Source organism: Triticum dicoccoides, chromosome 1B (assembly GCF_002162155.2).
Source record: "Triticum dicoccoides isolate Atlit2015 ecotype Zavitan chromosome 1B, WEW_v2.0, whole genome shotgun sequence".
NCBI classification, from domain to species: Eukaryota; Viridiplantae; Streptophyta; class Magnoliopsida; order Poales; family Poaceae; genus Triticum; species Triticum dicoccoides.
The window spans coordinates 77065603-77087404 of NC_041381.1; the positions used below are offsets into that span (position 1 = coordinate 77065603).

The window sequence follows — 21802 nt, forward strand, 5'->3', positions numbered from 1 at the left end:
CAGGTTTGGGTAATCCAACCATGCCGTCCGCACGACCCCTTTGGAATAGGCGAGTTTTATGGCTTGTGAGGGGGCACTTGATATTCACTGCCTTTATAAGAGGATAGGGATCCATCTTTTTTTCCAACGCTTTCTTATTCCTCAGCCCTTCCGTCCTTGAGCTCCAGCGCCCAAGTTTCAATCTTTTTCCGCCCCTACCAAACACTCCAGCCATGTCCGGATCTGGCGCACAGGGCAAGTGGATGGCTTCCTCCGTTACGGAGAGGAACGTCAAGGAACTCCGGGAAGCGGGCTACTTGGCCGCGGATATCGCGCATCGACTCCCAGCCAAAAGCAATCCCTACTCCGGAGCCCAATGAGAGGGTAGTGTTCATCCCCCACTTTCTCCGCGGACTAGGGTTTCCCCTCCATCCTTTCGTCTGCGGCCTCACGTTCTATTACGGGCCTTATGTTCAATCTCACCCTAAATCGGTTCGCATGGCCTACTTTCCTGGAGATATTCTAAATATTGCTACATTTGGATAAAAGGTGCCACATGCACCATATACGTCAAAGCGGATTTTCCCCCTCTTCTTTCTGTACTAGTTGACCCGTTGCGCCAGATGGCCTAGAGACCCACTAAAACCATGTTGTCGATGAAAATAATTTAATTGTGCAAGAACCTATTCAATATTGATAGTAGAAAGCTCATGTGTTAAACCATGCTATATTGAAAATATGGTTATCATGCTATGAAATTCAAGTTTGAAAAAAAATGTATAACATGTTATTAGTTGAAAATATGGTTATCATGATGAGAAATCTAAGTTTGAAAAAAAAACTTATTCAAAAGAAAATCCATGGTTTAGTTGCGAGCAAGCACATATGGCAGAGACCCGCTAAAGCCATGTTCGCGATGAAAAAATTATCCATGGTTCAATCACCTTTAATAGGACACATGGTGGATTGTTATCCATGGTTCAATCACCTTTAATAGGACGAATGGTGGATTGTTGTCTATAATGAGATGTATACACATTTTAATTTTATAGCACAAATATTTGCTACCACGAGACCCATTTGAAATCATGTTCACATTGAAAATATTGGTATTTTCCAGTAACTTCGTGTTCGAGCAAAACATACATAGGGTTTTGTTTAAAAATATATGTGCCTTTAAAATCATGAGTGCTTTGGCCCATACACATAGTAGAATACAAAGAGGCCTGGGGACTACATATCAACTCCTATATTGTTCTTAAAACAAAACAAAAAAACCTGAAAAAATAAAATGAACGGGTTTAAAGCCTGAAAGAGAAGGTACCACTACATTTCTTAAGAGTCACGAATTGCTGGTACAAATTATGTGCAAATGCAAGATGCCTAAATACATTATATAGGGAATGACTTGCTTCAGAAACTGAATGTCAATAGTGGCGCCATGAAAAGGAGAGTGAAAGAATCCAAAGAAAATACTGCCTTCCAGAGTTAATCTTTCTCCAAGTGAAAAGAACCAGCATGCATTGTCACCTAAAGAAAAACAGGATCCACTTTGTAGAAAAGAATTCATGTCATGTGAAAGAATCTAAGAGTTGACGCTATGGTTGGTGGACCTTCCATAACAGAGAGACTTGCCATGGGTATTGCTTACTGCATTACGCAGTTTCAACATAAAAGATAACCAAGAAGGCATTAGTACGGAGTTAAAAGTAGAAAACAAGTGTTACTTGCTCGAGTCATGTGATGCAACATGACCAAAAAATGTTATCTAGCAGACGGAAGCATCTCAGAGGAAAACATATGGTAATGAATCGAACAGGCTTACATTGTTGATGCCCCAGAGAAATAAGGATTGGACTAAATCATATCATACATCAGTTGTAAGAAGAGAATGCTTCTCTGATAAGGACCTCTTTCTTGAAAGTCTCAGCATGCCACAAGACACAATACCTAGTTTTGTTCTGATTCTAAACATCCTTTGCAATCAGAGAGTACCTGCAACACCTGGTGTTAAACAGGTCGCTACCACTGTCCTGTCGAGTCGGCGACATTCAGGTTTAATTAATAATTCATCTATAGTACACAACACTGTTAACAAATAAGAAATATAAATGGCCATATTCCATTGCGCCATCTGAGGAATAATAATGGCTTTGATCTAGCTCGGAAATGGCACCAGTGTAACATAGTATGGCATCAGTGTACTGCACCCTTCTCGAGCAATCCATTACTGTAGAGTTTAGTGATGTAGTGTACTGCACCTTCTCAAGCAACCTGTCAGGTGTAACTGATAATATGAAAGGAAAGTACTTGAGCATTTAACAACATTTAGAAGAAGTTTAACTGATGTACATCCAACTATGCTTACTGGAGAATGACATTAGTGTAATAAGTTTTCCATTTAAATGGTGCAGTACACTAAAAAGCAATCTATTCATGTGTAACTGATGTACACTACACTTGAGCTGTCAACAACTAACCCAAGACTATACTTGTTGGAGAATGGCAACTCTCATTTTAAATCTAAAATAGTATGAAAGGGAAATGCTTAAGTATTTGACAACAGCTAGAAGAAGAAAAATAAATAAATAAATTCATTACTACCCGAGCAACCATTCAGGAATTAATAGAACTACCCTAGATATCCGACTTGAACCCCACATAAGATTAGCGTGGATTTTATGAAATGTTACCGTAGGCACGATGGTCTAAACTTGACACCCTCTAAATATAACATTAACGGGACCTCCTGTGAGAATTGTACTCCAACAATCATGGGAAGGCAATGAAGAATTTAGTACAGAAGATTAAATGCACCCTCCTACAAAATGTTTTCTAGTAGTGATGATATATGTTGTACAACTTTGAAATAATGTCATTTGATTCACCTCTTATACATCTTTCAAATTTCTTTATCTTGAAATCAAATATGAACTATGCTGATTCATTTTTATGAATTAATATAGAAAGACATACATAGGTTAGAGGAAACGGGAGATTATTTATGAATCATTAACATGTTGCCAGAATCAGTATTCATGCAAATATTGGACCTGATTTTTTTCTTTGTATATTGAATGCTCATCTCTTCTTCTGGGACGATGTCACTTGATATACTTCATCATGATATTTAGCAGTGAAGAGCAGCAAGCATCACTTATTTCTCGTGGTAGTTTTCGTATTTTTGATAGAGGAGAAATAGGACAGACGAGAGCCGAGTAGAGGAGGGGCCATGGGAGGACCCCTAAATTAGGGGAAAAGATGCTAGATCGATCTGACCTCCTTAGTGAGGAGGGGAAGAAGGAGGAGGCTCTCGTAATCCAGTTGGCCTGAAAACTATGTAGTGCACACATTTACCAACATATTTGTGGGAAATACACGTGCCTAAAAGAGGGCAGATTCAAAAGTGGAACTTGTACGACAAAGTAAGCAGTAAACACATAAACGAAGCAAGCATTTCAGCACACTTATTCACACCTTGCCTGATTCAGTGCTATACCGGTTGTCATGAAAGCATTCAAACTGACTCGATGACCCTATACACTGCATCTATCATTAAGTAGAGGAGAAGATCGTAAAGAAACAAAATAAAGGCATTCACCTGCATCATATTCTGCCTTGTATTGATATGAATATGGAAGCCTTCAATAATTAAAGAATTCATAGTTGAGGGAATCTGATATTAAGTTCGCTAGTTCTTGTCTGCCCCCATATGCATCACCATCTATACACATCGAAGGTCACTCTGGTAGTCATCATGCTAAAGGGGTTACCTTGAACCTTAGCAAAGCAGCAGTAATCAACGGCTCGAGCAAGCACCAGATCATCTTGACAACTTTACCTGCAGCCACACCTTGCAACAAAGAGAATACAAACATTAAAAACAGGAGAACATGTTATGAAGAAGACCTCACAAGGCTGCCAATAACGGACTCCTGATATGATCATTCAGTTACTATCATCTTATATATGAAAATGAGATATTATGACACAGTGGCAGGAGCAAGCTTCGAGTTCAGGCACTTACATTGCAATAATCTGACTTCCTCCTTTTAATTGTGATCAAACATACTTAAGGGACTGTCTGTTCGAAAACCAATGAACAAGCCTAAACATGAATAGTTCCAGTAGACTTGATAACTCATTCAGGCTTAAGTGACCTTGAAGCGCTGCTATCTGGAGCCATGATCGCCACACCAATAACTCGCAGGAGATATGGAGGAGCACGTCACAACAATGCCCTTGCAGATAACTCACGACACCTTCACGCCAATGCCTCCAACCTGCATATGAGGCTTTTCTAATTAGGAACTATATGGTAAAGAAACAAATTTATCTGTTCTAACTGAGTCTCAAAAGTGATCAAATTGAACCATATTCAAAATCCATAAAAAAATAACCAAACCGGAACATGTCCAAAAACTATAGCTCTAATAAAAGGATGCCTTTAACCACAATAGCCAAGAAAGTAAACAAATTCTTGTGGATTAACTTGGTGACTTAGACAAACATGAGATCTGGAAACAATACACTGGAATAACGTGGCCATTCTCACAATGTCCATGGAACTGAAACCACCATGAGTACCATTGTTGAAATTACGACAAATCTCATTATTCCAAAGTAGAGTCAGTGCACTTCTTCTTAGCAAAAGTTAAATAGGTCTAGATAATCAGTAATATAACACACCATATGTTGAGTGAAATCCGTATTTTGGGTTGAGCAATTAAATAACTACAAAGATCTTGCAAAATCACAACATAACAAGAATCTGAAGCTTTGTTGAGTCCTTTTTTCTATAAAACATAAAGCTTGATGCCAGTAACCTTACCTACGCCCAATCATAAATCGAATGGTGATTTCCTTCTCCTTTTCCATTTTTGACATTGACCAACTCAGTTATCCCAAAAAGTTCCTAAGCCTTGAGGTACCCGTGGCTTCCTTCCATCTTCACCGGCTGGTACTGGACAAGGGGATTCCATCCCGCTACCGCTAGCCTACAGACCGTCCCTGCTCCTGAAGAGTAAGAATTAGCAGCAGGAAGAACAGACTGAAAATAGAGTCAGATGGGAAGAGTCATTTCACCTTAGCGTTGAAGGCAAAAATTCGTGGAAAGAGGTCAGTGGAGAGAAGGCCATGGCGGCATCGTTGACGTAGGACAGCGGTGGCATGGGGAAAGGCGGATCCAGCGCCCCGACCATACATGGCATCCCCTGCATCGACCTCCTCCCCTCTGCTCTGGCGATAACCAGCCCCCGTGCGGGCTGTGCTCCTCCAGCGATCCCAAACTCCTTCTGGCCTCACGCCTCCACACCCCCTCCTCTGCGCCCCCGGGGAGGCCCCCTGCATGGATCCAAGGCTTCCCCCGGCGGCACGCCATGGTGGTTCCCCGATTACCGTGGAGACATCCTCACGCGGCTTCCTCACGACCTGGGAAGATGAGCACCTCGGGCAGCAAGGGATGGGGGTGAACTGGGGAGACAATGGAGAAGGTCGGGGCGGAAGGAAACTGGCCACCTGCACGCACGCAGTCGGTGGACAGAGAAGCCGTAGCGGCGGCGGCGGCTGACGGCGGAGGTCGGATGGAGGAGGGGTAGCGACCGCTGGATTGTAGGAAATGGGGCTAGGGTTTGTGGCGGCTGAGGAGGGAGAGATATCGAAGAGGGAGGGAGAGGGGTTGTGGCGTGCGGGGCGATGGGATTGGACCAAGGTGCTTTCGAGGGCATGGCTACCCACGCTCCCGCAAATGGCGCGACGCGCACGCGGCATGCGGGGAGAGGGCACACCCGCACCTTGAAACAGCTTACCCAGCCAACAGGCACGGGACAGGAGCCCACCCGTTATTGGCCATGTGAAGTTACCATGCGGTCAAAACCAGCAGCGAGTCAAAGTTAAACTGAATATACAAGAACCCCTGATGAGAGGTTTTGTGTTGAATCGGGACAAGAAGGAGATGGATAAGGATGGAGAGGGGGGTACTGTAGGAGGGGGAGAGGATGGCGAAAGGAAGAAGAAGGGGTTGTTGTGGTGCCGGTTTGAGTATGAATATATGCCTGATTTCTGCTATACCTGCGGTGTAATCGGACATGGAGAAAAGGAGTGTAGGCTTAAACCTCCCAAGGGAGAAGCGCCACAGTATGGGCCATGGCTGAGAGCGGAAGAAACAAATCCCAGGAAACTTGATGCTGTAACTTATGGGAAAGGACAGGGTGGCAGAAGCTATAGTGGAAGTGAGAGTAGTCAGGAGAGAACAAGGAAATATGGTTGGGGCAGCGGGTCTCGGGGTTCAGGAAGCAATGGCCTCTCCTGGAGGAAGGAAGAGCACGTATCAAAAAGCAATGAAAAAGAGAAGGGTGGAGAAGAGAAGGAAGTAACTAGTCCACTCAAAATTCAGGGGGGGGAGGTGGTGGGGATGAGGGGAGCAAGGCAGCCAGAAGCATCCAATTCTCTGAAACTCCGCTCGTGCAGAAGGAACAAGAACCAACCCAGATGGCCATAGATCACAGTTCCACTAATGAGAAGGGGGGGCGGAGTATAAATGGTGCTAAAGATGCGGTTAAGAACATTATGCCTCATGAGACGGGAAAGGAGGGGGAAGCAATGAGGACCGAGAAGGAAGTGGCTGTGGAGTCTGTGGCGAAAGTAAAGAGCAGCAACAAGTTCAAGCGTCGGAACCGCCCAGAAAATTTTGGTAGTCAGGACAAGCTGGACGTCAGTCTCGGGAAGAGAGGGGGGGAGGAGATGAATGCGGAGGAAGGATACATTGCAAAGAAGGGACGTGGGGAGGATGAGAAGGAGCAGTCAATGACACAAAATCTGACGGAGACCAATAAGAGAGCAACGGTGATGCACGATAACTCAAACACATCGGCCGGGCTGCGGGAGCAGCCCCGCCGGGAGCAATGAAAATCATAAGTTGGAACTGCCGGGGACTCGGGAATGGCCCGGCAGTTCGTTCTCTTCTTGAGCTAGGAAGAGTGGAGGTTCCCGATGTTCTGTTCTTGTGTGAAACTCGGTTGAATGAGAAAAAGCTGGGCAGGTTCAGGTGGATGTTGGGGCTCGCCAACATGGTAGCATGGAAAGATGAAAGTAGTGGAAGGGGTGTAGCTTTGTTTTGGAGAAGGGGGGTGGATGTCTCCTTGAGATCATATGGACGGAGACATGTGGATGTGGATATAGTTCGAGAGGATGGAATGATTTGGCGTCTCACTGGTGTTTATGGCGAATCTGCGATGGAAAGGAAGAAGGAGACGTGGAAGCTTTTGCGTATTTTGAAACAACAACACCAGAATGGTCGCCCGTGGCTTTGTCTCGGTGATTTCAATGAAGTTCTCACAAGTAGTGAGAAGCTTGGAGGTGCAGATCGCCCGCAACACTACCTGAATGACTTTCGGCACGCACTGGATGCTTGTGATTTGAGAGACTTAGGGTTCGAAGGAGATGTGTATACCTGGAGAAATCACAGTAGGGATTTGCGGACATATATCTGTGAGAGGCTGGACCGAGCCACTACAAACAATGAGTGGTGTGGTGTCTTTCCGAACCATATAGTCGTTAATGGAGATCCACGGCACTCGGATCACCGACCCGTGGTTGTGCACCTAGAGGGAAAAGAGAAGGGTTGGAAAAGGAGTGATTGTAGCTTCAGATTTGAAGCCCGGTGGTTGCAAGAGGAGGGATATGAAGATATTATGCGGAGTGCCTGGGAGAGGAGCAATGAGGACGGAAGGAGATGTGTCAGTAGTGGCCTGCGGAGTATAGCTAGGGATATGAGCAAATGGAGTAGGGAGGTGGTGGGTGAGCTAGATGGAAGGATTAAGAAAAACCGGGGTGATCTGGAGAGATGCATGAAGGAGGCGGTCTCTGAAGCTAAAATACTCGAGGAGGCAAGACTGAGGGGAGAATTAGAGGCACTGAAAGAGAAGAAGTACACAAAGTTGAAGCAGCGGGCACACATGTGGTGGCTGCGCGGGGGGAACAAGAACATCAAGTACCTGCAGTCTGTGGCAACAGCAAGGAAGCGGACTAACAGACTTAAGGAGATTCGGAGGGAGGATGGGACGGTGGTGGAGGAAGGAGAGGCTTTAACTAATTACGTTTGTTCATTTTTTCAGGACCTATTTACGTCTTCCAATCCTCAGCGCCTGAATGAACTGTTGGATAAGGTGCAGCCACGCGTTTTAGTAGCTATGAATGCAGTCCTTGAGGCCGACTATACGAGGGAGGAGGTGAAAGCAGCACTTGATCACATTGGTGATCTCAAAGCACCTGGCCCGGATGGGATGCCTGCGATTGTATTTAAACGCCACTGGCATTTTATGGGAGATCAGGTAGTTGAGGAAGTCCTAAAGGTGCTCAATGGTGGAGACATACCCGAGGGTTGGAATGATACTATGGTGGTTCTGATTCCAAAGGTGAAAAACCCAAAGAGGATCAAGGATCTCCGCCCAATCAGTTTATGCAACGTCGTTTACAAGCTAGTATCAAAAGTGATTGCCAATAGGCTTAAATTGATCCTACCCGAAGTGATTTCAGAGCACCAGAGTGCGTTTGTGCCGGGGAGACTTATTACGGACAATGTCCTCAGAGCCTACGAACTTTCCCATTATCTCATGAACAAACGAGGAGGGAGGAGTGGAGTTGCGGCCATTAAAGCAGACATGAGCAAGGCGTATGATCGGGTGGAGTGGAGGTTCCTGGAGGCTATGCTTAACAGGTTGGGTTTCAGCTCGAGATGGACTGCCCTTGTCATGAAATGTGTACGGACGGTGCGATACCAGATCAAGGTTAATGACCAACTAACGCAGCAGTTCAGCCCCGAGCGAGGGCTCCGCCAGGGAGATCCCATCTCCCCCTATCTGTTCGTTATATGCGCAGAAGGCTTGTCAGCATTGCTGATGGATGCAGAACAGAGAGGTGTTACACATGGCGTGAAAGTTTGCCCGAGGGCACCATCCGTTTCCCACCTTTTGTTTGCAGATGACTCTATGCTACTCATCAGGGCAGAACAACGAGAAGCAACAGCGTTCAATGACATGCTGAAACTGTATGAAACTTGCTCCGGGCAGTGTATTAACACAGAGAAATCCGCAGTGATGTTCAGTCCTAACACAAGCGAGGATGACAGAACCGAAGTGAAAGCTGCTTTGGGAATACATAATGAAGATTGGAATGAAAAATACCTCGGGCTTCCTGTCCATGTGGGACGATCAAGAAAGAGATCGTTTAATTACATTAAACGGAATATGTGTGGACGTGTGTATGGATGGCAAGAAAGACTCCTAGCAAAAGAAAGCAAGGAAACTCTAGTGAAGGCTGTTGGACAAGCCATTCCTACCTTTGCTATGTCATGCTTCGATTTGACTAAAACCTTCTGTACGGAGCTGAATACACTTCTTGGGAATTTCTGGTGGAGCCAACAAGACAAGAAGAACCCCTTGCATTGGCTCAGTTGGGAGAAGCTGGCACAACCTAAGGCCATGGGCGGGCTAGGGTTCTGGGACATGCACACTTTCAACATAGCAATGCTCTCGCGGCAGGGTTGGAGGATTCTGCAAAACCCCTCGAGCCTATGTGCAAGGATCCTAAAAGCATGCTACTTCCCGAATAGCACGGCGCTGGAGGCAACAGAGCAAGATTGTATTTCTTACTCGTGGCGCAGTATCCTCCAAGGGCTGAAGGTGGTGAAGCAGGGTTGTATCTGGCGGGTGGGAAACAGGACAATGATCAACATATGGACGGACCCATGGATCCCTCGGCCCTGGTCCAGACAGGTGATCACGCCAAGGGGAGCCAATCTAATGACCTATGTGAGCGAATTGATGGATCCGATCACAGGTGGCTGGGATGGACGACTTATCAAGGACACTTTCTGTGTGGAGGACGCCCGTCATATATTGCAGATCCCCTTGAGAGACGGGATCGAGGACTTTCTTGCGTGGCATTTCGATCCGAAGGGGAAGCATTCCGTCAGGAGTGCTTACAAACTGCAAATGGAGTTGAACAAGCAATCCAGGACCGGGGGACCGAGTACTAGCACTGGAGGTTCAGGCAACTTGGATAGAATCATGGACCCAAGCTGGAAACGCATATGGAAACTGCCATGTCCAGCAAAACTTCAGATGTTTGTTTGGCGCATACGACATGAATCTCTAGCCCTATGCACGAACCTGGCGAGGCGTGGTATGAAACTTGACTCGGTGAAATGCTTCCTATGTGGGAGAGCTGATGAAGATGGTGGGCACCTGTTCATAAAATGCAAGGTGGCAAAGGAGGGGTGGAGGCTGCTAGGGCTGGAGTCGGAGAGGAGCCGCCTCGAAGGGATTGGGAGCGTGCATGCAATGCTCGACTCTTTATGGGGACTAGAAGAGAAGAAGAGAGTGTTAATCATATGCTTTTGGTGGCAATGGTGGAACAACCGCAACAAAATCAGGGAAGGAGAGCTCCATCTGCAGGTCATAGAAGTTGTGAGACGGACTCGCTGTGACGCCCTTGAATATGAACAGCTGTTCCTTCCAGACAAGCCGAAGCAACCTCCCGGGCAATGGCAGCCGCCGGCCGATGACACCATCAAGTTCAATCTGGATGGTGCCTTCTCACCGGGCGATTCATTCAGTGGATGGGGCGTGGTGGCTCGAGACGAATCAGGAACTGTCCTCATTGCTCGAGCGGGACGACAAGACCAGGTGTCGGATGCCTTTGGCTCAGAAGTTCATGCGCTAGCTGCGGCGGTGACCACAGCGGCTGATCTGGGAGTTGTCCGGGCAATCTTTGAGACGGACTCCGAGCTGCTGGCCGAGGCAATGGATGCCCACCGGGTGGATTCTTCGCCGTACGCAGCAATTATTGAAGATACAAAGTTCCAGCTAAAATTGTGGTTCTCCAGTTGGAGTGTAACTGCGTGTAGACGAACCATGAACACTGTCGCTCACGAGTTAGCCCAGATTGGATGTACTTGCCCACCAAACACGGCTGTTGAGTGGGACACTATTGTACCGCCCAAAGTGGCCTCTTGCGTGTCGGGCGATATGCCCGAGCGTCGTTGATCTATAAAGCTTTGCTTTTCCCTCAAAAAAAACCAGCAGCGAGAGCAACGAGCATCTAACGGCCCAAACAAAGTCAAAGACCAGATTCACCACGATCCAACGACCAACGAAGGCTGAAATCAGGGGAGCCTCCTGGAGGTGAGTTGGCTAGCTTCTGTTTTGTTTTAAATTAGGCAAATTAATGATGTATTGTTCTTTCGATTACTCTCATATTTCCATCACATCATGTTTACCCTATCTGTTTAATTATAGATTTTTGTCCTTCGATTTCAACTGTTGTACAGTTCTTTCAATTTGGGCCCATATTTGCATGTTACCATATTTTCTTTAACAATACTACCATTTTCTGCAGTGCATCCCTTGCTATGCAACAGATTATGTAGTGCACAATTTTTCCCTTTACATAGATCAAGGCTGCACGGATGTCATACTGCACACAAACCATGGATTTACAATAGTTGCTACTGTATTACTTGATGAACATGGTGACTCCTATTTTGGCGCTGGCTTCTGGAAAGAAATTTCTAAGTTTTATGTACTGAAAGCTGGCACTAAAATTGGACTTCACATAAAAGGGCATGGTCATGAGATATATGTTAACTTCCCCGACAAAATCATCCGTCCTGAGTTTGCTCAAAGTAAGTTATCTTTTTAACTATCTGCATGTTGACTTACCCAGCAATGTTAAATGAATTGTGTAGTATTTAAGCAACCAATTGTTATTCCCTTTTCTTACTATATTCCTACCTAATAACTTCTAGTTACCAATACACTTTTCTATTGCCCTGTTTTAACTAAATATTCCCTGTACTCTCATTTCTGTCAGAAAGCGCCGCTGAAAAGGAGACTCCGGTGGTGGAGAACGGGCCTGCCAACAAGCGGAGGTGGGGCAAGCTAGAACCACAAGCGACTCCAGCAGGCATAGACTTCATCAGCAGCCTCCCCGATGATATGTTGACAGTCATCATCTCCCTCCTCCCAATCAAATATGGGGCACAGACAACCATCCTTTCCCGGCGGTGGCGCCCCCTATGGAACTTCACCCCTCTCGACCTCATCGACACCCACGAGCTTTGCCATGGCTATCGCAAAAGCTTGGATGCGTTCTCCAAGATCCTCAGCAGTCACCCTGGCCCAACCAAAGGCCTTAGAATGGGCAAGTTCAGTTCCAACGGCAGGAACTGAGCCAAGCTTGATGACTAGTTCGGATCCCCCGCCCTAGATCAGCTCGAGGAGCTCACTTTTGATGATGGGCATATGCGCTCACTGCCAACATCCGCGCTCCGCCTCATGCCCATGCTGCGCGTCGCCAAGTTCAGGAACTGCCGTCCCCCCTTCTTAATGACGCGCCCGCTCTTATTCTACCACTACTAAAGCACCTCGAGCTCGTCGCCGTCTGCTTCTCAAACAGTGACATGGAGCGCCTTCTCCGTCGCTGTACTACACTCGAGTACCTTCGTATTCAGGCGATCAATGGGTTGAGTACATTCCACATCACCTCCATGACTCTCCGAACTATTTATGTGTGTTGCTGGTTCAGCAGGAAGACATCACAAGATGTGTACCATGGTATGGTCATTGAGGACACACCTGCGCTTGAGAGATTACTTGTATTTGATCAAGTAGGTCCAACAAGAATCAATGTCATTTCTGCGCCAAAATTGACAGTGCTGGGCTACTCGTCTGACCAATACTCCGAGCTTGTTATTGGATACACACTTGTTTAGGTACAACAACCGCCTTCTATTTCTCCTTCTACAAATTAACATTATTTCTAATTTTGAAGATGTTTATTCATCTGTCATTTAGAAAATGATTCTGACAAGCCTGACCGTGAAACTGCGCACAGTGAAGTTCTTGGCACTAGAATCTATCGGCCCCAACCTGGAGCAAGTTGTCACTTTCCTGAGATGCTTTCCGTGCCTGGAGAAGCTACATATCGAGGTGATGTTCCTTTCCTGTTAAATGTTAACCATAAGGGAGTTCAGTTTGTGACACCTTTTTCAAAGTTTACAATGACAATGTACTACGATTTCTGAAGGATTCTTTTGGAGGATTTCAGTACATACATGTCTCCTTTTCCAAGTTTACAATGACAATGCTTGATCCATATGGTTACAATCCATATGCATTTCTCCTTTGGATTCATATGTACTAGTTTTCTTAGGGAACTTTTCATCTACTCCAACATCTTGTGAAGATGGAAGATGGCATATTAATGCCCATGTTAATCATGTCAGATCGAAGATGGCATGTTAGTGCATTTTACAAATCCTGCAAACCAAATAGGCCTGTAGTAGTGTTCAAAACTGCATCCAGGCACTAACACATTTTCTTCTTTTGCAAATGAGATTAGGCCCAGTGGTGGATAATGTGATACAATATAACAATCACGTCGAATGCCTAGATCTGCATATCTTAGAAATTACTTTAAACTCCTGCTGAGGGACCTTACCAGAGATTATATTCGCCAGGTTCTTTGTTCTCAGAGCAAGGGTGCTGAAGGTAATGAGGTTTTCCCTACATTTATTTCGAAAAAATGAATGGTTTGTTGATCAGCGTCTGTGCCTGCGTCAGAATGGAATAGGCTCCAAAAATGCTGAATTTCATTTTGGAACTTCAGAAGACAGAGTAATGGGAACTCATCATGTCAACCCCATACATGACTTCTCAGTGGTTGACCCCTTTGCAAAAGTTGTGAGGTTTCAAAACCAGACTTAGAAGTGGTAATATTAGTTTGAACCTCTCTGATATCCATGTTTAGCGGATCAGCGTGAGCATTTGTAGCTGATGAGCTGAATTTCAGTTCTAATATCAGTTTGAACCTTGTAATCTTTGAATTTGAGCCATATAACTCTGGAATTTGAACCTTGTAATATTTCGAGCCTTTGTGGTACAATCGTTGAAACGACATCGTATGAGACTCGTATATTGGTAGCACTATTTTGAACTTAATATGCAATGGTCTTAGATTTGATTTTGGTAACCATTCTCAAATCTATTTACCTTATCGATCTCACAGGACACTATCTATATAGCTAACTCAACTGCAATCTTGGACATTATTGCACACAGTTGGTTTCTTCCGCCGTGTGACTTGTAGAGCGCAGAATTAATTATCGCACTCGAGTGTCCATCATCACCCTTGTGTGGAACTTTGACCTCATCACCCACGGCTAAACTTACGACCGAAGTCATTCCACACACTTCGTTTTTAGAAAGCTTCTTGCCAATAAACGCCCATGATTAGTCCCTCTTCTAGCCGACGCGTGGCAAACCAAGCTGGGTGGGAAGCTTGCACGGTAAACTGCACGGTAGCATGGGAACTGGCTCACCGATGATACATTTCGCGCCTCTTCGAGCCCACGTGTGGTCAAACTGCGATGCGGTGTTGTCAAGTGTGCACTGGAATCCTCACTGCGGTGGGGTGTTGTCAAGCATGCACTGGAATCCTCCTTTATGAATGCCGTGACAAGACGTGATGATCAGGACGGCTGGCCCCCATTTGTTACAGTGGCTATTTAACTCTTGTGTCTTTTCAACCTTTTGATCGCGCCCCACCATTGCAAGAAGCACACCCACCACGACAAATTCTTAGAGTATCCTGCGAGGCTCCAATGGCGCTCTGAGCGGCTGCCGATGACAAGCAGCAGTTCGCCATCAATGCCATGGTGGACACCCACTGAAGGTTCGAGGAGTTCTCAGTGGTGTACACCAACCACCCGTCTGGGTGGAGCACTCCATCCGCATCATGGAGCTGTTGCTTGCCGACGAGAAGTACAAGGTGGTCGGGTTCGACATCAAGCACACCCGCGCTCGTGCCGGGTCTCGTCCCAAGGTCGCCGTTGCCCAGATGTGTGTGGGCCACCACGTCCTCGTCTACCACTACTGCCTGGCCACAAGGTCTTGCGAGAGTTTCGCCAGGTTTCTCAACATCCTCCACTACATGTTCACTACGGTCGACATCACCAACGATGTCAAGGTGCTCAAGAATTTGGGCATCGCCTGCCAGAATATTGTCGACATCCAGTGCCAATACAAGATCTGGGGCAGCAAGGAGCATGAGAAGGACTCACTGGTTCACCTCACCGAGGCCATCATCGACCCCTACTATAGAGACATGAAGGATTCCTGCAACAACGAAAAGCGTGCCTGGCACTCGGCCTGGATGAAGAAACTCGATAAAGATCACGTCGTGTAAGCGGCCAAGGAGGCATACATGTGCTACGACATGTACAGGCAGATCTTTGACATGAGGAAGTGCCTCTGTCGGATATCGGGTTCGGCAAAACCCTTAAGGTTCGAACTCTGGGGTGCGCACGAAGATCTCCTCCTACCGAATCTCGCTCTCAGCCTCGCCACGATCCCTAAGCTAGATCAATGAACAACATAAGAGACACAAGATTTATACAGGTTCGAGCCACCGTTGTGCTGTAATACTCTACTCCTGTGTGTGGTGGTGGATTGCCTCTTGGGCTGATGATGAACAATACATGGGAAGAACTGCCTCGCGAGGAGAGGTGTTCTTGGGTTGGTGTGGTGTGCGGATGAACTTAACATGTCCCCTCTACTGTGGTGGCTAGCTCTATTTCTAGAGGCCCTGGTCCTCTTCCCAAATATTGAGCGGGAAGGGATCCAACAACGGCCATTTCGAAAGGGGACAGCTAGTACAGGCTATCTTGACTAAAGGTGGTCTTCGCCTGCCAAAGGTGCTGGTGATGATGCCGTCTTGGGCTCCATGGTGACCTCCGTCCTGTCGTCCTGCTGGTCTTGATCTTGTTGCACTGATATGGATACCTTTGCCCGATGCCTCGTTACTACGCGCCTGCGCTTGCCCCCTTGCACCAAAGAGGAAACGAGGAAACTGCGCGGGCTGGAACCCGCCTAGTCTTGATCGTCATGGCTTGCATCATGGGCACCTCGCGAGGTACCTCTTGCCTTGATCTCTCTGCCTCCTCGCGAGCCTGCCTGGCGAGGCCACTCCTAAGGAGGCCTTGTGTCGTCCGCCCCGCGAGGTTTGGCCCCTCGCGAGGGTCTTGAGCGTTGGTTGATGAAGATGGGCCATACTGGGCCACTGGTTGAGCCACGCAGTAGGCTGTAGGTAGGCAAGTCTGGGGACCCCCATTCCCAGAACACCGACAGTAGCCCTCGGGCCCAAGGCGAGCTCGGACTTGGCTTAGCAGCAAAGCCAAAAGGCAAGTGCGGAGCGCTGTGGGCCCTAACAGCCTGCGGTCTTGGTTGACGCGTGGTGACTGATTGGACGTGGGCGTCTCCGCTTCCCCACGCTGCCTCGACAACTGCCCGATTTGACGAGTCCCTGCTGCATGCAAAAAGAGTCATCATTACCTGCGATCGTGGAGGTCGACGGTTGACCTCCCCTGGGCTATAAATGGGGAGGGCGATAGCCTCATTGCCCATCTCTTCTTGCTCCGCCTGCTCACTTCGCCTTCCTTGCTCCTGCTGCTTGCAGTGCCCCCATGGCGCTCGTGAAGAGGTTCTCGGCCGCGGAGAAGGGGAAGGCTCGCCAGGAAGGGCCTGGCTCTCCTCCGCCCAAGCGCAGCCGCGGTCGTCCTCGCAAGCATCCTGCGACCCCTGCCGTGGCTACCCGTGGTCGCGGCGGTGGCCCTTCACGCGGTGGTGGTCGCCCATGTCGAGGCAGCCCTGTTGGTGGGGGAAGGCATGTCGTGGCTGCACGGCCTCCCCGGCCGCTCTTGCACTCGGCGGAGGTGCTGCCGGAGTTTGTTGTGTGGTCGGATAACCTGGCCGGCAATAGGCTTCAACTGCCTCATTCCTTCGTCGGCGAACTACCGGCCGCTGGCTCCAGCGGGCTCTGGTTACAGGCGGTCGTCTGTTGCAGCGGGGCCTCCTGGGTTGCGGTGAAGATCTCCGTCGCTGGCAATGTGGCCCTGACCCGGGGATGGCACACGTTTGCCCGTGCACGTGGCCTGGGCAGGCGGTGCACCCTCCACTTCAAGTATGACGGCGACGCGACCCTCTATGCGAGGGTGTTCGGAGAAGATGGCCACCGCGTTGGGTGCTGCCCTGAAGACAACGATGGCGACGAGGTGCTCGGCCTTGGCGACGGCCGTGACGAGGGCGAAGGCGAACCCGCTCCCGGTGGCGACCGCAGCTCGTCAAGCTTCAGCGGCTCCTCCTCCGGCAATAGTTCCTCCAGCGGTGGCCGCGATCAGCCACCACGCCGCCATGCCCGCTTCAAGGGCGGCAGCGGGTCGTCCCATCGCAGCGCTCTGGTGAAGCACGAGGCGGAGTCTGATTGAGCTCAGGAGGACGACGCAGATCCCTCCCCGCGAGCTGTTGTAAGGCGCGTGCTGCTTTTATTTTGTTTTCCTCCTTTTCCTGCATCGAGAGAGAGAAGTATGGGGCCCCGTGGGGGCGTGCAACAAACTATGATCCCCTAATTATCATAGTGCATTTATTGTTCCTGTGCTGTGTTATGGTGTCGTCGTTATGCGTCTGCGCGTAGGAACAACTTAGCTTGGGACGTTTGAAGTAGTTTCCGCCTCGCGAGGTGCCTCTTCAGGCCCCGCCGGGCGCCTTAAGAGCTGCAAAAAATCTGTTGGGAGAATCATTTCCGAACCTTGGTCGCGAGGGTTGCCAGCCATGGCCTGGTGCTTTGTGTCGCAATGCCCGAGGGGCATGGACTGGGAGGGGTGCTCCCGCTGCGAACTCGAACGAGAGAGCCTCGCGAAAATTAGGAGAGGAAGGGCTCACGAGGGCGCCCGCGCAGCCCCCTCGCGAGGTTTGCGAGAGAGAGAATGAGTCAGACAAAAGCTGAAAACAGAAAATGAGGGCAGAAGACGATGGGAAGAACCGGCAAAGAACACTAGAAGAAACTTTAATAAAGGTTCAAGCAAGGGAGAACAAGCCAACTGCGGAAAGCAAATGAAAAGCCGCGTCCAGCACCTAGTCTAGTCTTCGATGTCTTCTCACCAGCGCGGAGCTAAGTGCTGCCACTGGGCGTGGAAGGGAGCCGCCGAGGCCCAAGGGCGGCACTCCAGAGACTCCGGGGCGTGTACAACCCCACTCATTATTATGTGAGAGTGTCACGGGCGGCGAGCTTCACAGGCACTGGCCTTCTTCACAGGCACCGGACCTTTCTTCGGGCGGTGAGCTTCACAGGCACCGGGCCTTCTTCACAGGCACTGGGCCTTTCTTCAGGGGTAAAACTTCCGGAGGTGCTGGATGTTCCAGGCGTTCAGGATGGGCACCCCTTCCTGGGTCTCCAGGCACGCGGCACCAGGCCTGGAAACATGGACAACCTTGAACAGGCCCTCCCACATGGGCGAGAGCTTATGCAGCCCTTCCCTGGAGAGCACCCGCCCGAGTACGAGGTCACCTACCTCGAGAGTCCTCGGGCGGGGATGTAGCAACAGTGATACCGCCGCAGCGCCTGCTGGTATGTTGTTGCCCGTAGCATAGCTTCACGGCGGCGTTCCTCCCCCAGCACGAGGTCCATCCCCCGCATGGTGTCCCGTTGCACCTTATCAAACGCTAGGACCCGCGTGGAGCGACGCCTGTCCTCGTGAGGGAGAACCGCTTCTGCTCCATAGACAAGGAAGAACGGGGTCTCGCCAGTTGGCTTGGTGGCAGTAGTGTGGATGGACCACAACACGGACTGGAGCTTGTCATACCAGCCCCTGCCGCATGCCTCCAGCTTCTTCTTGAAGGTCCTGGTCTTGAGGCCCCTCAAGACCTCCGCGTTGGCGTGTTCGGCCTGGCCGTTGCTCCGAGGGTGCGCCACCAAAGCGTAGCATATCTGCGTTCCAAGGTTAGCACAATACGTTTTGAAGAGATTGCTGGTGAACTGCTAACCGTTGTTGGTGATGATGCGGTTGAGGACCCCAAACCGGCTCACGAGGCCCTTGATGAACTTGAGCACAGAACCGGCTGGGATGGTGCGACTGGCTTCCACCTCTGCCCACTTGGTGAACTTGTCGATGGCGACGTAGAGGTAGCGGTAGCCCCCAGGTGCTCGAGGGAACGGGCCCAAGATATCCAGCCCCCAGACCGCGAACCGCCATGAGAGCGGAATGGTCTGCAGGCCCTAAGCTAGCTGATGGATCTGCTTGGCGTGGAACTGGCAAGCTTTGCAGGACTTCACCAGCTCGGTCGCCTTGTTGAGTGTCGTAGGCCAGTAGAATCCACTATGAAACGCCTTACCGACGAGGGTCCGTGACGATGAGTGGTGTCCACAATCTCCACCGTGTATGTCGGCCAGCAGCTCCTTCCCCTGTTCCCTGGAGATGCAACATAGGAAAACGCCATTTGGCCGCTTCCGGTATAACTCACCGTCTTGGATGCAGTAGGCCGTGGCCTGCCGGGCCACGCGTTCCACGTCCTCCTCTTTCTCTGGCAGCGTCCCTTGCATTAGGTAGTCCTTGAATTCTGTGGTCCAGCATCCTTACTGAGGCTCCAGCGCCAAGAGTAGGCGTGCTCCCGAGGTCGGGCCACAGGGCGGGGCTCCTGTGGTAGGTGGTTGGGGGAGCTCTTCCCGAGGCTGCGCTGTGCTTGAAAGTGACGGTACCGCCAACGGCTTGAAGATGTTAGAGTTGTGTCGAATATTATTGTACAAGTTAGGTTATAGTTGGACTTGGTTTTGGACTGTGTGTAGACAGGGTAGGAGTTGTGTCCTAATAGGACACTTGTATCCTAGGCCTCTCATATACAGCGAGGGTAGACACATGATGTAACCTATGCCAAGATAATAGCATGGGCAGGCGGGGGAGCCGACGGCGTGTGCCGGCGCTCGGGAGGCCGAGGTGCAGTATTGTAGCGGTGTCATGGGGAGGAGCGCCCGTAGTCAGGCCCCGGGGATGTAGCCATATCGGTGAACCTCGTTAACAAATTTCGGTGTCGTGCTCGTGTGATTGCTTGGTCCTCGGATGATCAACGGTGGCTTCAGATTTATTCTAACAAGTGGTATGAGAGCCCAGGTGCCCGGAATGAATCTCGGTAGACTCACGGGTGGTCGGTCATGGTTGGTGGGCTGGAAACGCTGGTGTTAGCGGGCCCATGGATGACCGATGTGTGAGGGGGAGATTGTTGGGTTTTAGTCCCACATCGGTTGTGGGGGGAGACATAACACGACTTATAAGGGCGGGGGTGTCCCCTCCTAACAGGCTAGTCTTTTGGGGGGAGAGGGCCCAAGGCCTGTCATAAGTCGGTGTTGCTCTTTGGTTGGGACTGGTTGACGCATCCACTGCCTCAACCCCCACTGCAGAGAACCACCGATCATCACCGACCGATGCCGAGTATCACGTCTCCATCAGACCATTGGGCCCCAGTCTGAACCACGTGTCTCTCGCCTTCCCGCTGAAATAGGCTGCGATTCTCTGGATCCTTACGCCGTAGCCCCTCCATCAGCTTAGAGTGAAGTCGTCCATCAGACTCCAGCTCCACCTTCAACATGACTCCATGGTAGATGATCAGTCCATCCTCACGCCCCGTTGACTTCAAGCTCCGTGTGTACACCACCTTGAATCAATCCCGCGCCATAGTCTTGTCGAAGCCACACAAGCCCTCGGGCCTGCGCCACGTGTTTCCACGCCCAGAAGTCAGTCACAGTCAGCATCACGCTTCTATGTCGTCATCGCCGATCCCACCACCGTCTTCTGTACCAACCGACATCCAAGTCGATCCGTCAGACTAGCTTGTCTGACCAAGCCGATCTTATTCGGCTGCACGACACACTCAAGGCTCCCAAATCATCTTCGGCGAATTTTCATCCATCACATTATAATTTCATCTTAGCTGACATGACTTCCTGCAATACCTGTAGTATTTGCTTTGTCCTGCCTCTGCCTTCCAACGGACGTACATCAATCAATGGATTTTTCTTCCTTCCGCCGAATCGATCTACCGCCTCTGTCCGTGTCGCACTCTTTTTTTTTGTCCAAAACAAATCTCGTTGCCTTTCCTTGGCTCAGCACAATCCAGCGCTTATGTGCCTTGCAGCGTTGCCCCACCAGCTTGCTCCAGCTGGGCCTCTTGTAGGATCCGTCAACGTCTAGGCTTCGGCCACCCAACTGGGCAACACCCACACCACGCCACAACACCCTGGACCTGGCCCTATCTAGCCACAGCCTCAACTGCTGCAACGTGCGCCGCCGAACGCTCGCGCAACTGATCGACTACCACACGTCTCCGCTCACGCTGCCGTCCGCGCACGCTCCTTTGTATGCTCGCCCAATCAACCCGTATCGATCGCCGCACGTCCCGCCTGCCGCTGATCCATCGAGTCCCTCGTCTTGCCTGCTTTTTCGGATCTCGCTGAGAACCACGCCGCCCCGGCTGCATCTCAAACTGATTCTTCCTCCAGATCAACAATCTGTAGCCTCCTCGTAACCTTGCTTATGACACCACTTGTTAGAATAAATCCGAGGCATACCATCGATCATCCGAGGACCAAACAATCTCATGAGCACGACACCGAGATTTGTTAACGAGGTTCACCGATATGGCTACATCCCCGGGGCTTGACTACGGGCGCTCCTCCCCGTGACACCTTCATCGGTCGGTGATGATCGGTGGTTCTCTGCAGTGGGGGTTGAGGCAGTGGGGGCTAGCTACCCGGGAGACTCGACCAGGACAGCAGAGGCTCGACGCGGTGATAGCGGCGAGGCGTGCAGTAAGCACGGGACACGGCGACAGGCCAAGGCACTGGTGGTCAGACATGTGGTCAGACAAAGTGTGCAGGGGGTGCTGAAGCAGTGTTGGCGAGTACCGGATTCAAGTTGGTGACTGGGTTTATCGGTGGC

General features: G+C 49.6%; 1 long non-coding RNA gene across 4 annotated transcripts; it reads right to left on the reverse strand.

Moving 5' to 3' along the window:
• Window positions 1-1763: 1763 nt before the first annotated feature.
• LOC119320460 lies at window positions 1764-5741 on the reverse strand. Of its 4 annotated transcripts, none has more exons than XR_005155017.1 (5): window positions 5065-5741; window positions 4811-4995; window positions 4007-4262; window positions 3033-3832; window positions 1764-2253 (listed from the first exon to the last, which is right to left on the reverse strand). It is a non-coding gene; the product is annotated as an uncharacterized LOC119320460 (long non-coding RNA). The 4 variants fall into 4 exon arrangements; XR_005155007.1 differs by having other exon boundaries at window positions 1764-3315; window positions 3581-3832; window positions 5065-5736; XR_005155014.1 differs by having other exon boundaries at window positions 1764-3820; window positions 5065-5735.
• Window positions 5742-21802: the final 16061 nt, after the last annotated feature.